General features: G+C 45.6%; 1 protein-coding gene across 1 annotated transcript in view; it reads right to left on the reverse strand.

Annotated features, from left to right (window-relative positions):
* ADAP1 (ArfGAP with dual PH domains 1) overlaps positions 1–16,185 on the reverse strand; it is a 127,826-nt gene that overhangs the window by 73,120 nt on the left and 38,521 nt on the right. The window lies entirely within an intron of this gene.

A 16,185-nucleotide genomic window follows, 5' to 3' on the forward strand; every position in this document is an offset into this window, starting at 1 on the left:
TTTGAAAGGGTTGAAATGGGATGTTCCAATAATTTGGAAACCTCTTTGAAATGATAAACTTGTCAAAACTGCCCCTTTTCTGTGAACAGATCCAGTTTTGATCAACTGGCATTTTCCAGTGGGGGGAAAATGTCACTAAAATTATCATCCTACTCTAATTCTAGTTCTAGCCTCCTTTTCTTTTGGAGGTCAGTTCCCATCTCCCCACAGCAGCAACTCTCCTAGTCTTTTCATCTCCATCCTCCTCTCTGCTTCCTCATCCTTTTTTAAAATCACAGCTCACAACCAACTCTTCTCTGCCACCAACACCCAGCATTTAACTTCACACACTGGCACTTGCTATTACCAATTCTCATGTTTTTGTCTCCACTGCCTTCATCTATTATCATGTATCTTATTCTAGCATTTCCACTGCTGGGCTTTAGGGACAATTGTAAGAATGAGGTGTGATGCTTTTTTTTATTTGCTCTGTACTGCACAAACATGTGCACTGCCAAGGTGGATAGTGCTGGCTCAGATATCATTGCAAGTTCCCTCTGCATTAGCATTTGCTCAAGAACATTCATATTTTGTCTAGGCCTACACTGGGAGCAAAGTCGAACTAAAGTACACAACTCCAGCTATGTGACTAGCGTAGCTGGAATTGAAGTACCTTAGTTTGACTTCCTGTGGCATACCCACTGGGGGGCGGGAAGGGGGTGTCAATGGGAGAAACTCTCCCATTGACTCCCCTTATTCCTGGAGTTGATGGGAGTGCGATCAGCAGTTGATTTAGCAGGTCTTTACTAGACCTGCTAAATCAACCCCTGGGAGCTCAAGCTCCACAACTTCAATCTCCCAATATGCGTAGAAAAGGTCTTAGACAAATGATGTTGTGCCTTTCAGCTTACACTTTATTTTCCTTCCCTGGTTTGTTAACATATCTTATCTTGTGTTATGGGCTGTGTCTGGTGAGCAGTAAAATTTGTCCTCATTAGATATCACTAGGACTTGTTTGCTTCTTTGGCTCCAGCTCATCCTTCACACACAACTTGAGAAGCGAGCAGGAGGCGAGAGGAACTTCAGTGTTGAGGCTGTGTGAAAATATAACAAAAATACAAGGCTGAAGTGTGTTAAACACAATGGGCTGCTCAGACACTTTTAGCTCTTTCACTAGTTAGCAACAGTCAGGTCCCAGACAGAGGATGAGGTCTGTCAGTTAAAATAATTGGGGTTTAGCTGCTGTGCTGCTCACCACTTTATCTGATCAGGCCCAAAATAAACTGCACCGTCTCAGCAGCAAGGCAGACAGAGCTAATAAGAGCATCTTTTCATAGCCAAGAGGAGTGTATTTATGTCTCATGAACTTTTTCTATTTCCCTTCCAGCAAAGTCTCCTTCAAATTCAAGAGCAGATGAGAAAGAATTCTGGCTATATTTCCCAAGTTACACAAAAATCATTCTGGGGAAAGAAATGATAATATTTCCAGTACAGCTTAACAGTTGTTGCTGATATTTCGGGGTGTTGTCATATTTCCACAGTTTTACATTAATATTTTATTCATATAACCAACATATGGATTAACATATGCTATTATTTTAGATGGCATTTGGGAAAAGTGTTACGGAAGTGCATATATAAATGCCATAAAAACTGCTTCTGTTTCACCCACTCAATAGCCCTGCATAAAGTTAAAAAAATGGCTATGCTATAAAATTCCCCTATCTCCCATGGTATAATATGATATATCATCATGTATGGGTATAGTCATATGCATGCCCACCTGCTCTGATTTCCACCTGAAAAGTCACATTTCAGATCTCTAGCTGGTATAAATCCAAGTAGCACCACAGAATTTAAGAGACCTATGCAGATTTATACCAGCTGAGGATCTAGCCTGCAATGATTTAAGATGGGCCATTAGTAATGAAAGGTGACATCTTCATAAAGATGGACACTGATCTTCACATCCCTCCCTTTACAAGGGACTGTGAAGGTTCAGCGCCTGAACTGAAGCTCTTTGAAATCTAAATGTCTCATTAGGGATACTTAGTAACAAGGGTAGTGATTAAGGGAAGCCCACGGTTTTCTTATTCTGCTAGAGTGATTTCACGCCAACATACAGGTTCCATAGCTGTGCGTTTATCCACCTTTCCTGCATTTAGCCCCCTTTCCTGACACTAAATCCTCTCTCGTCATTGATTGCGCTTTTCTAACCTGGTAAAGGGGTCTGGGAATTAACATCAAGGTGATTTATAGGATTTAAAAAAAATACAAGCAAGCAGCACTGCATTAAATCCCATAGCAAAATTGCAGAAGGCTGCACTTTTCATTAGATGAAGCTGTTTAACTTGTCAGTTTGTGTTATATTTAAAAGCATCTGCACTCTTTGATTTGAACACTCAAGTCACTTTCTTGAATTGTTTTAATGATTCTGTTAAATAACAAAGCTCTACAACAGATAAACTGTTGCACAGTCCATATTTCTCCCTTGTCTCTAGCTCACCAATAGGATTTTTTCTTTCTATACCTTCTACTCTGGTCCTTTAAGAACAATGAGCCAGATCCTTCTCTCTCGTTAATCAATGTAAGTTAGTGGAGTTACTCTGCATTTACACCAGTGTACTCAAGAGTACTATTTAATGCAATTATTTTGCATATGCCTCTGGCTAGAAGAGGGTATGAAACATTTAAAATGCCCCCTCCCCTTGTTATCATTCATTCTACGGTAGGGATGTAAAATACTGTTTAATTGTTTAACCAGTTAAATGTATTGTTTAACCAGTTAATGGGGTAGGGTGGGGGGGCACCATGGCCAGGCTGAAGTAGCCCCCCCCCCCCCCGCCACAGGCAGGGACTGCTTCAGCCTGGCCAAAGCAGTCTCCGTCTGTGGCGTGCCAGGGCCTGCCATGTACAGGGACTGCTCCAGCCCCCATGGGTTAACCAGAACTGGTAAGCATGATCATCATTAATCTTTCACATCCCTACTCAATGGTACCCCATTGCCATAGTATCTGAGCAGTCTTAAATGTGTTTAACCTGCCAGGCAGGACAGCGTTAACACCCTGTTACAGAAAGAATAAGAGACTGTCCCAGGCCACACTGAAAGTCCATGACACAGCAGGGAACTGGATCTGGATTTCCAACATCTGGATCCGGATCTCCAACATCTGGATCTGGATCTCCAGGAAATCCTTCCTCTCCTACTCTCCACAGAGATTGTATTTTACATACACCAGAAGTGTCGTGTCCTTGTGACTCATTACCTGCCATGTGCAATATGCTGCAATGTGCTTGTATTCACTAATTTTGCCCAACTGCATTCACACCAGCAGATGGCAGAAGATCTCTCAGCTTCACCAGCATCACATTTTAGTTTAGCCTATTCAAATGCTTGGAGTTCTGTCCTCAGCTATGCTGAATTTACAACTAGCACAGGTGGTGATGCGGACACCCTGGGCGTTCTCTAGGGGTATGTCTACACTACAGCGCTAATTCGAACTAACTTAGATCGAATTAGTTAATTCGAACTAAGCTAATTCGAATTAGCGCAGCTAGACTTAAAAACTAGTTCGAATTAGCGTTTTGCTAATTCGAACTAGCATGTCCACACACAGAGTGGACCCTGAACAGAGGTTAAGGATGGCCGGAAGCAGTGCCGGCAGGGCATCAGATGAGGACTTAGAGCGTGGAGCTACTGTCTCAGGCTAGCCGAGGGCTGTGCTTAAAGGGACCCGACCCCCACCCCAGACAGACAGTTCTCAGGGTTCCCCGCTTGCAAAGCAGTCCTGGCTTGGAGTGCCCGGAGTACCCACATGCGGAACATCACAGCACTCGGCCATCACCCTGGCTGCACTTGCCACAGGCTGCCATCCGGGGGGAGGGAGCAATCGGGGGGCTGCAGGAGAACTTCCACCCCGAGAAGCCCGCAGAGCCAGCCCAGTCCTCCCCATTGGGGGCGCGTACCCCATTCCTCCCTCACCTCCTTCCACTTACCCTTCCCTAGCCCCCCTTCCTGATGTACAAAATAAAGAAAACGTGTGTTCAAAAATAGAATCTCTCTTTATTGAACAAAACTGGGGGAGACTGGGAAAAAGAGGTGGGAGAGGGGAAGAGAGAGGCTGGGAGAGGGGAGGGCAACTAAAATGATCAGAGATTTGGAACAGGTCCCATATGAAGAGAGGCTAAAGAAACTGAGACTTTTCAGCTTAGAGAAGAGGAGACGGAGGGGGGATATGATAGAGGTCTATAAAAGCAAGAGTGGTGTGGAGAGGGTGTTTAAAGAAAAGTTCTCCATTAGTTCCCATATTAGAAGGACTAGAGGACACCAAAGGAAAGGAATGGGTAGCAGGCTTCAAACTAGTAACAGAAAGTTCTTCTTCACAAAGCAAATAGTCAACCTGTGGAACTCCTTGCTGCAGGAGGCTGTGAAGGCTAGAACTAGAACAGAGTTTAAAGAGAAGTTAGATCAAGTCATGGAGGTTGGGTCCATGGAGTGGTATTAGCCAGGGGGCAGAAATAGTGTCCCTGCCCAAAGTTTGTGGAAGGCTGGAGATGGATGGCACGAGACAAATGGCTTGGTCACTGTCTTTGGTCCATCCCCTCCAGGGTACCTAGGGTTGGCTACTGTCGGCAGACAGGCTACTGGACTAGATGGACCTTTGGTCTGACCCAGTACGGCCATTGTAAGCTCAGGGCTCAGGGTCGGGGGTCTCAGTGGACCACCTTGATTTTCATGCAAACCTGCTCCTGGGTGGCCAGGCTGGCAGCTCTCCTGCCCTAGACGGCCACTTTCCTGTGCCTAGTGCGGAGTTCGTGGACAAGGTCCACGATGTCTGCACTAGACCAGGCAGGTGCCCGCCTCTTGCGGTCCTGGCCAGGCTCCCAAGAGCCGCCAGCCTGGTCCTGGGAAGAGGCGGAGGGCTGGGGGGCATCGGGTGGCTGGCTCATGGCGTGGCAGGTGCAGGGTCTGCTGGCTGGGTGCTGGCAGGCTTGCACCTGGCATGGGCACCGTAGCCAGCCCGTGCCCCTTTAAGGGCTCCGGGGACGGGAGGGAGGCATACGAGTTTCCCTGGTGGTGCCCAGAGTGGCCACCAGGGAAAGCTGGGGAGGACTAGCCTCCCACTAGTTCGAATTAAGGGGCTACACAGCCCTTAATTCGAACTAGTAAGTTCAAACTAGGCTTAGTCCTTGTACAATGAGGTTTACCTAGTTCGAACTAAGCGCTCCGCTAGTTCAAATAAAGTTCGAACTAGCGGAGCGCTAGTGTAGCGCCTATCAAAGTTAATTCGAACTAACGTCCGTTAGTTCGAATTAACTTTGTAGGGTAGACATACCCTAGGTTACTCCAGCAGAGAATGCAACAGAATACTATGGGGTCTGCCCTGTTCCCTTTTGCCCTGGTCCCATCTACTCCCCAAGGCCAAAGGTGGGGGGATATGCGGCACAGAACCATTCACACTGTCTCTCTGCTCCTCGGAAATTCCTCTGTGTTCGGGGGAAATCCTTAACTGCCCTTTTAGGGCAGCTCTCCTGTTCTTGTGTGCTGCTGAGATACCATGAAACAGCCAAAACAGTCCTTTGGGACTAAGTTATTTGTTCTAGGCTAAGGGGATATAGGGCCTGGCCACACCTCACATAAACCTACTCAAGGCCCAGCAGAAGCAGAGCTCCCTGACCCCAAAGGAGTTTTGCTAGTGTCACTCTGGATATCCACAACAGGCCTGATGCAGGTATCCAGGTGGCACACACCCTGGGCCAGTTTACAAAGAACGGAAGAACAAGCGGAGACCACAATGCACCAGCCCCTCCTCCCATCAGGACGGTCAGATGTGTGGACACGGCATGGAGCATTCCGTCAGCACTCGGCCACTACAGCTTCTCTCAGCCCTAGCACAGCTACTACACAATTTTGCCCATAGTTATCACCAAGGCAGCAATTTTCAAACTACAGGTCGCAACCCAGGAGTGGGCTGTGAAATGTCAGGCACTGGGTCTCGTTGCTGCAGGGTGATCTGGTGACCAGTGGGGGTACTAAGGCAGCTATCTGTCCATCTTGGCATGGCAGACTACAGACCCAGCTCTTGAGGTGGAGAGAGAGGGAGGAGTGCATAGGGATCCACACGCTGTCCCTGCCCTGAGCTCTAGCTCCACACTCCCATGAGTTGGAAATCTGCTGCGGGCTGCTTCTGGGGCACAGCCTGGTCTGCAGTGCCAGGAGAGGCAGGAAGCTGCCTTAGCACCTCCACTGCTCCGCTGACTCAAGGTAAACCCCTTCTGCCCCAGATCTGACACCCCCAAAGCCAGAACTCCCCCCTACACTCCAAAGCTCTCATCCTCAGCCCCACTCTGGAGCCCAAGCTCTAGTCAAATTATGTTGGGTCGAGGGCATCAACAATTTTCTTCAACTGAGTCATGAGAAAAAAAGTTTGAAAAAAAAATCACTGCTCTAGTAGAATAGTCTACTATGAATACTTGTTCATGAAAGTGCCCTTGAGTTCTACAGTAATAGTTCATAATGGTACAGTTCAAACAAGGACACTGCAGTGCTTGGGGCTACAACTATACTGTCCTGTTGTGGGGTTTTGGTTTTTTTTGTAACATGTAACTTGCCACAAGATGAATGGGTACGAACCAGTACAATCTGTGAAGCTTCACAGCACCTCACACCACAGCACAGCCTCAGCCTCAGTTCATTACCTACACAGCAACACAGGCACAGTGACAGTGAACAAGTTACAGCCCCCCGACGTGAATGGTTTAATGAAGGCCAGAAGATAATCATGGGTAAGTTTCAAGGGATAATTGGGGCTTTCCGAAATCAGCTTTCCCTTTTACGGGGTGGAATTCAAAGAGGGTTCTATTTTTCCAGCAATGTGTTATATATATTCTGCCCCATGGAGGCTTCATTCATTATCTGCCCTGCTCGGTTTATCCCGTCCCCGGCTACAACATTCAGGAGACTCTATAATGCCATCTCCAGCAGAGCGATCACAAGGCAAAATAAATTCAATGCATAATAAGCAGCTAAAGCACCGACAAGCCTCAGCTCCTGACAACACAGACTCTCGTTGGAGGAGGCAGCACTGAAGTGGCAGCCAGATTAAGATCACCTTAGATCTTTGCAAAACAGATGCAGGTTAGTGGTTCTACATACTCCTAAACAGAACATCTCTACTGCATCGGTTGTGGCACCATGGCAGAAGGAAGTCAGACACCAGCATCTGACCTTTAGGCATCTTTGAAAACTCAACCTGTACAAGCTACATAAGGACGATGAAACGGGGGGGGGGGGGGGGGGGGGGAAGAGGGGAAGGAAAGCGAAGGATGGCTGCTCCCACCAAAGAAGGGCAATAGGATAAGGACAATAGTGAAAGCTGGAGGGAACATGTAAAGCTGGTTTAATTGCTGAGAGCCGTTTTGTTCTAGATTTCTGGGGAAAATGTTTTCTTAAGACAATAGATTCATTTTGTTTTATCCTAGGAGTATAGAATAAAAATGGTTAAACAGAGTTACTGACATCCATAGGGTTGGTTTCATTTGTCTGTACAGAGGAACATACGCTGTATGTCACAGGCAGGGATCCTATTAATGAACCGGATGCTGGATAATAGACAGGGCTGAGAGAAGTGTTACTGCCTTCCTGGTTGTACGTACACACCCATGCAGTTCTGTTAAAACACAGACACACACACCTGTTAGCTTTCCAAGATATAGATTAGCCCCTCTTGAGGCTTTGTCTACACTTAAAATTTTGAAGTGCAGCCATAGCAAGCACTTTCAACTGAAAGTGTGATCACAGCATGAGAGCTGGGAGAGAGCTCTCCTCCTGCTCTGTGTAAATGACCTCTACAAGGGGAGTAGCTAACAGTGCGGGGAGTGTGGCTCCCAGTGCTGTAGCCTGGTTTACACTGTGCTTTACAGCACTGAAGCTCCCTGAAATGTCCGGTATTTTCTGTTTTTTTCCAGGCCAGGAGGCAAAAATACCTGACACCCGGCAACCCTACACACTATGCAACTGGGCCCCGGCCCCATGTCCTCCAACTTACCTGGTTCCGCAGGGAAGCTCCCTTGTGGCTCGACCTCAAGACCTGAGCAAGGGGAAGCAATGCCTCCCCTGGGTCTTAGTGCTCTACCGCTACTCTTCTTATCCCCACTCTGACTCTGCATGCAATTAAAGGGGCCATATTGTTTTAATGCTGGTGGTTTTTTTTTTTTGTTTTTGTTTTTGCGCTTAATAACTCTTGGGGGTTTTTGGTTTTGTTGCTCATCAACTTTGGTCTCTCCTTTCCCTCCCCCCCCCCAACAGATTTTTTTTCTCTGGTGTTTTTTTTTTGGGAGGGAGGGGGCCAGTATTTTTGTTGAAACCATCTGGAAACCCTGGGGGGTTGTGTTGTCACACTCCCAATCTAGAAAGTTACGGTGCTGTAAAGGGCCAGTATAGGTTAGCCTGACAGTGCACTTACTACACCAGGCTTTTGAATGGATGTCGTAAAAATCCTAACAATGAAGTCCAACCATTTCTCACTGCAAGGATCACTGAAGAGAGGCATCACCAGCTCTCCCTTCTTGTTTTGCAGAGTACCCCTTTACCTGCTGACGGTTCAGCATGCACAGTAACACAGCACAGAAACAGCAACAATCAGGCAGCGATTTATCAGGGACAATAAAAGAGACCATTGGAATTCTGGTCATTTTCCTGTTTGTTAACTCTTCATGTTTGTACCCAGCAACAACTCCAGCCTGTACATTCACACCGTTGCCTGGCTCGCATGAGCACTGCAACCTTCATCACTTAAAAATATAGCACTACATTTAACCCTGAAGTTGGCATCCTTTCCATTGCCATTCTTCTCCTTGGTCACAAATACACATGCATCCAATTAAGTGTAACATTATCAAAAGCACCTAATTGACTCAACATTCAGTGGGTCTGTGGTTCTTATGAATATGTTCCCCCCAAATGCCTGCAGCTAACTATGACATTCCAAGGGAAAACATTAAGATTTTCAAAACAATTCAGTGAAACCCAGCCTTCTGGTTCCAGATCTTCCCTGTGCTGTGTTTGGGATTTTCTCATTTCCGAGTTCCAAATAAACTCATGCTCCATTAAACGGAGTTAAAGGGAATAACGAGCTGTAGACTGACAGTAATTTAATCAGCTCATTTATCAAAAGGAACTAAGCTGAACCACACACGACGATCTGAGACACATTACAACTCTTAGCCTTATATGTCATTGTGCAACTAATGTTTCAATTGCCCAAGGAATACAAACTTTCAGCATTAATCTAAATTACTGAGATGCAAATAGTGCCTTGCCTCAAAATTTGGCAAAGAGGAACAAATTATTTAGCTCTCCTACTCCATTTGAAATTAAACAGCTCCCACAGATAAAAGGTATAACTCAGTGTCCAAAGCAAATCACTGAAGCATTTAATTGCTGCTTTGCTAATCTTCCTGTGCCATCTGAACTTGAACTGACTCCTCACTCTAAAATCTATGGTGTCTAGTATACCCATTAATGATGGCCCTTCTGAAGCAATGAAACCATCAGAGTAAGGGGGCAGAGAATGAAGCATGGGACCTGAAAGACATGGTTGTAGCTGGGAACAGCCGGAGGCCCTACCCTTCCAGAGCAGGAGAGAGATTCTAAAAAACTGCCTTCATGGGGTTTTCCTCCTTTTGGGAGTTAGGGGAAGGAAATGGCTATTGCTTCCACGTATGACATGACAGCACTGTATGGGTCATCAGTAGCAGAGACTGAACCTAGGGCTTCTGTGTCTAAAAGCACAAGCTTCTACTCTCTGAGTCAGAAGACCCCAGGTGTGTTATTTCAAACCCAGTAGGAGACCCATAAGTCTGTGTGGTCCAGCTAGAGAGGGGGACAGAGACACAAATGTAGGAGGCATAACTTAACATGGAAGACAGCAAGAATCTGGTCAGCAAGCCCTGCTGATTCTTGAAAGAGACATCTGTATCACAACATAAACACGTCAGAGTAGGTTGATCAGAGAGCAAGTGTGAAAAATCAGAACAGGGATGAGGAGTAACAGGTACTAATATAAGGAAAAAGCCCTAAATATCAGCACTGTCCCTATAAAATTGGGACATCTAGTCATGCACATAAGAGGGAACATGGAAGGGGAAAAAGCTTGAATTGATTTTTATTTGGGTTACACTCCAGATTCTGCACAAAATGTCCTGTACTTAAAGATTGCCATTTACTACTAATGACGATTTCCTAATGCACCTTTATCGATAGATGCCGGAGGCAAGATGCTGAAAACATCCAATTCTGAACCTCATCTATCCCTCCCTCATCAAAAAGAAAGGTTTATTTTTAATAAACATTAAATGAGCTATACTGGACATTGATTTCTGAAGCCTGCAGGCCCTTTTGGTACGGAGATGGGTGTGGGTCAATGTTCCCTCTAATCTTTTCCATCCATGTGTGGATATTTTCTATCTGTGTGCGGTATAAATTGATATGTGCACAAAGGCATGTGTGAATGTGAACCACTAGTAGAAACACAAAAACCTAGCTGTAGGCGCTCTGCTAATCAGCTGGGCAGCATCTGAATCTTTCCTGAGTGGCCACACAAATGCCCATAGGGATCAATGGTATGGACGTGCTGAGATGGCACTTGAGTATGAAATCAGAGCAACAGTGCAAGGTCCATCTTATTTTAGTGGTAAGGGTGAATTCTTCTGCCATCTTGGCACTCCCATCCCCCCTACATGCAGACTAACTTAGCAGAGACCCCATGACTGCTGGCTCAGGTGCTCTGCAAAACCTCTATGGGAACTGCAATGGAACCTTTGATTCCCTGCACAGCCTGGAAGCCACTTCCTTCTTGCTCTTTGGCAGCTGTAGGGTTTACTCACATCCTCCTGGCAGACTCTGTTTCAGCTTCCCAACACAGCTCTGCCTGTGCACCTTAGTCCTGACCTGTAACATTTGACATTACAGTCCCCAGACTCCTTTAAGCTGTGACAGTCAGGCTGCAGTAGTTTTTGTTTGGCATTTACTGACTCTAGACAATCTCTCCCCAAAGGCTGTTCAGAAACAGAGTAAGCTGAATTTCTGATCAGGGCTTCAAAAATACTTCTCATTATTAGACTGGCTGAAAAAGGACCTTGCTTGGAGCTACTTAAAGAAGAGCATTCTCTTATTTTTTATGCAATTATTGCAAAGATATTAGAGCACAAAACTGCCCCTGGGATTGGAAGATGGAATTAGATCTTGCAGCAAACACTAGGAAATGGATCCTGATGTCTCTATTAGTAGCAAAATGTTTCATACGTGGAAACTGGCAATCTAGTGTCTCTCCTGGGAATTCAGAAAAATAGTCCAATGCAGCATTATGGGGAAAAAATATAGCTCCACATGGAAGACAAAAGGGAGGAAATGCATGCTCCAGCCAGAGAGATTTGACATGCATGGTTGTGACATAAGACACCTTTTGTAGACCAGGTCATTAATGAACATCAGTGCCTCAGATCCCCTGACATGTTCCTGCTGTGCAAACTAGCATAAGCATGAGGGTAGCCAGCCCTGTTCACTCTAGCACATGGGTAAATGAGCAAATTGGTGGCATGATTCGTCATGCCATTTGGTGGGAGGGGCATGGCCGGAGCATACCTGTGGTCAGCACTAGGGCTGGTTGGAAGTGCTGCACTGAAACATTTTCTTCAATGAATAATGGCATTTTCTTCAAAATCAAATCATTTAGGAAACTGTTGATTTCAAAGAACAGTCCCATGAGAAGAAATATTCTGAAAGGAAAAGGTTTTTGCTCAGGACAATTTTCATTTCAGGATACAGTGAACAAAATTTCATTTCAGAACTGCAAAATTTTTGTGCAGAATTTTAGCGTATGGGTTTTTTGGCAGTGTCAGATTATTTTAAATTATTTCATAACACCTCCGGGGAGCAGCCATACATGGTTGGCAGTTCCTGTTGAAACGATCACACAAAGCATCAAACTGTTTCATAAGAACAGGGACAATAGAGACTTTGATCTAGAAAACGAAGACAAAATATTCCAACACATACTAAGCAGCAGCTGCCATTCGTGACTGAAAATAAAGAAAAATGGACTACTTCAATTATTACATCACATTATGACAAGTCAGCAGCAGTAGCACACATGCACTACTCGTACTGCCCTGTTACGAAATAATGTAAATATTATCATTATAGCAATAGAATGAAACTTTAGAATTCCACAATGAACATTTTCCAAAATGTATTTTGAGCTTTTGTGGGCACAGCCCACATGATACCATCTACATGTTTTGTTAGTCTTTAAAGTGTTACTAACCTATTTGTAATTTTTAAAGTGTTTCCTGTTACAGACTAACTCGGTTACCCCTCTGAAACTTTCAAATATTTTGGAAATTTTGATTCATGGGAAAAATTGTAAATATTTGTTTTCATTCTGATTTGGATCAGACCCGTCACATAGAGGCTGCTTTGCGGTAGCCTCCTCTGGCCCCGCCCCCCATGCTGCTGCCTCTGACAGGGAGGGCGCCCCTTACCACTGCAATCAGGCGCCCCCCCCCCATTGGTTGGTGCCCCAGGACGCTGCCCAGCTAGCCCCCTCCTGCTTAATCCGGCCCTAACTACAGGGGACAGTACATCACAATCAAAAGGTGTATGGGTTGCATATTAATGGGCCACTGTTGCAGACTGACTAATATTTCTAAATTATATTTGTGGCAAATATGCATGGGCCTTATGTCCAGTCTGAACTATGACAAATTTGCCCCTCCTCACTCCTGCCCCAAAAAAGACTAGCTAAAAAAGCATAAATCAATACATACACAAATGTTTGCATTCCTTTGTCCAGAGACTGGAAAAAATAATGGTGATGTTCATTTTTAAATGTCTCATTTTTCTATTTTGTTTTCTATTTAATTTTTCAAGATAACTTTTAAAAAAGCAAAACCCAAAACAAAAATACCAGAGTGCATCAATGTGTGATTAAAGAATGTGTAGCTTTTCCTGACTAATGAAGTTATCAATAATCACCTGTAACTCCTGTTTGAATGCTTGCTACAAATCTATTTAAAAATCTCAAAACATTTAAGCTCCAAACCAAAGCAAAGCACTTAAGCACATGCTTAACTTTAAACATCAGCCATCATGTGGAAGTTAATAGAATTACTCATGTGTTTGAAGTTAGGCATGTGATTACAGTGCCTTAACATGAAGGATTAATATCCATGGACAGTGAAGTGTTACTCTGTGGGTTTGTATTGTACACATCTTAGAGGAGTTGCCATGTTAGTCTGTAACTTTAAAAACGAGTGGCCTATAACACCTTAAAGACTAGCAAATATATATATATAATATTATGGGCTTTCATGGGCAAAACCCACTTCTTCAGATGAGCTGGAAGCTGGACACGTGTAAATGTGTTAGTTTATATTTTTCAAAGCAGTCTAAGGCAGTGGTCTCCAACCTTTTTACACCCAAGATCACTTTTTAAATGACAGACCAAGCCAAGATCTACTGCCCCGCCCCTTCCTTGAAGCCCCACCCCTTCCTTGAAGCCCCGCCCTCTCTATTCTCCTTCTCTCCATCACTTGCTATCCCCAATCCTTATACTGCTGCTTATTATTATTTTTTATTATTATTATTCTGTAGGTGGAGGTTTTTCCAACATTTGGCCTGTCTAGACTGGATCAAATGTCAGAAAAAAAACCCTTCTTTTGGAAGCCACCTTATTCCTTGTGGAAAGAGGAATATAGGGGTGACCAAAAGAGCCTGTTTGCTCTTCCACTAAAAAAGTGGAAGAACAAATGCAACCCTGGATGCAGAAGAGTTTTTCTGGGATATCTCCAGAATCCTGAAAAACTCCTGCAGTCTAGCTGGACCCTTGCTGTGTTGAGACAGGATGTGTAGGCTCTGGGGTGGGAATGAGGGATTTGGGTGTGGGAAGGGGTGAGAGGTGCAACTCTGGGAGGAAATCTGGATGCAGGAGGAGGTGGAGAAGGGGACACTGGCTCGGGGAGGGGGCTCCAGGCTGGGCAGTGTTGGGATACTAAGCAAACCACAGGCTTGTGGATGTGAGGGTGCAGGAATTTGGGTTGGGATATGTGAGGGGCTGAGGGCATGAGGTTCCAGTGTTTGATAGGCTCAGATCTAGGGTCTGGGGAAGGGGGAGTGCAGGAATGGTTGTGGCCAGATGGGGGCTTGGCCCCAATTGGGGGTTTGTTCGCCAGGCTTCATTTTTAAATAGAATACTATGTTAAACACAAAAAGTTTCTGCATTGTCTTTATTTATGAGAATGGCAGGGAACCTGCCTTGAGTCAGGGGTCACTGACCCATAGAAAAGTCATTTGGGAGCAAGGGACACAGTAATGGGGAGGAGTGCTAGTGGGTTCTGGAGCAGGGAACAGGGTGCCAGTGGGGGCAGGGGAGAGGGGGCAGGGTGCCAGGACAGGTTTCTGCAGCAGGGGACAGGGTGCTGGGGGGGACAGGTTTCTGCAGAGGGGAGCAGGGGGACAGGTTTCTGTAGTAGGAGAGAGGGTGCCAGAAGGAACTGGTTTCTGCAGGGTGCCAGGGGACAAGTTTCTGCAGGGGGGGGGCAGGTTTCTGCAGTGGGGCTGGGGGGTAAGGGAGAGGAAACAGGGGGCCAGGAGAGCGGGGGACAAGTTTGGGGCAGAGGAGAGGGAACAAGGTTGGGGGCAGGGAGTTCCCTACACCAGCCACGGAGGGAAGCCTCCGACCCGCGCTCCCTCCGGACTGACCGCAGGGCAGCCGGGCTGGAGCGAAGAAAAGCGGCTGCCCGGCCAGCTGGCCATGGTGCTCAGCCAGGGTGCCACCACGCTCCACGTGGGCAGGCGCAGAGGAGAAGCCGCCCAATCAGCTGGAGCGCGGGTCAGCCTCCTCTGGGCTGAACGCCACAGCCAGCAGGCCAGGCAGCTTCCACTCTGCGCCAGCCCACATGGAGCGTGGTGCACCCTGGCTGAGCACCATGGCCAGCTGACCGAGCAGCTGCTTCTCTTTCCTCCAGCCCGGCTGTCCTGCGCTCAGCCCAGGGAGGCTGCGCCTAGCTCCAGCTGTGAAAGCCACAGTCAGCTGGCTGGGATGTTTCAGCCCTCCCGACCTCCCAGCTCCCACCATTCCTCGCAGCTACTCACCTGTGTTGTTGCTCAGTGAGTAGCTGCTCCTCAAATGAGGAAATCTAATGTAAATGTACTGCGCAGGCGCGCAGTTCAGAGAGGGCTCAAGAGCTACTCTTAGAGCCCCTGAGATATACCGGTAGCTCACGATCTACTGGTTGGTGACCACGGGTCTAAGGGATTTATGTATATACTATCCTTTAAAATCAACAGATTGTATATAATTCTGCTAGGCAGCTTGGAAAATGTCAGATACACCGCATTTATTTATATGTTTTCATACACTCTCTTTAATATATACATTTTATATAGTGTCATATAAACATAAAATAACAGTAGAAATTCATTGAATATAAGCTGGGTATACATGAGATCAGATTTTAATTGTGGTAGTATTAGCAGCAAATCACTGGTGCTACCTGCTTATCAGGCTCCACAAGTAACATGCAATTAATATTTTAACCTTTTCATCATTAACATGGTCCTTGTTAATAAAATTATTGCAGCACCACCCATGCACATAGCTGGTTTAAAAACACAACGAACAATACAGTATAAACACTGAATATATTCAATGCAGCCTTCATCTGTTGACAAGAAAAGGAAACTAGCCAATTTTGTCTTCTTTCACACCATCCTACTGCCTACTAAAGCCTCAAAAGTAATGTTTGCCATACCCCAAACTTCCACTTTAAAAAAATTCCCAACCAATTCTTCTCAAATTCCATCTGTTCCACAAGACAATGCATTTACAAACACCATATTTCCTTGCTGTACTGTACTGCATGCACCTATGTGAACTATTGGGAAGAGAGACTTCTATGGCTGTGGGGGGAACCTTTTCAACTGTACACTTCACTTACTATGCCATGGGCTTGACCATTGACTGCCATTGACCTTTGTTTTGCCATTGACTGCAATTGGAGAAGGATCAGTCCCTGTAAGTAATAACTGCCTGTTACGAAGTTAATGAGGAAGTGCAGTGGACCCCACAACCTTTGAATCAAATCTGATGGCTTAACTTTAGAATGGTCACAAAGATAGAATAAAACCCCTGTTAAAAACAACAG

This window comes from Pelodiscus sinensis, chromosome 15 (assembly GCF_052426305.1).
Source record: "Pelodiscus sinensis isolate ZL-2025 chromosome 15, ASM5242630v1, whole genome shotgun sequence".
In the NCBI taxonomy this organism is placed as follows: Eukaryota; Metazoa; Chordata; order Testudines; family Trionychidae; genus Pelodiscus; species Pelodiscus sinensis.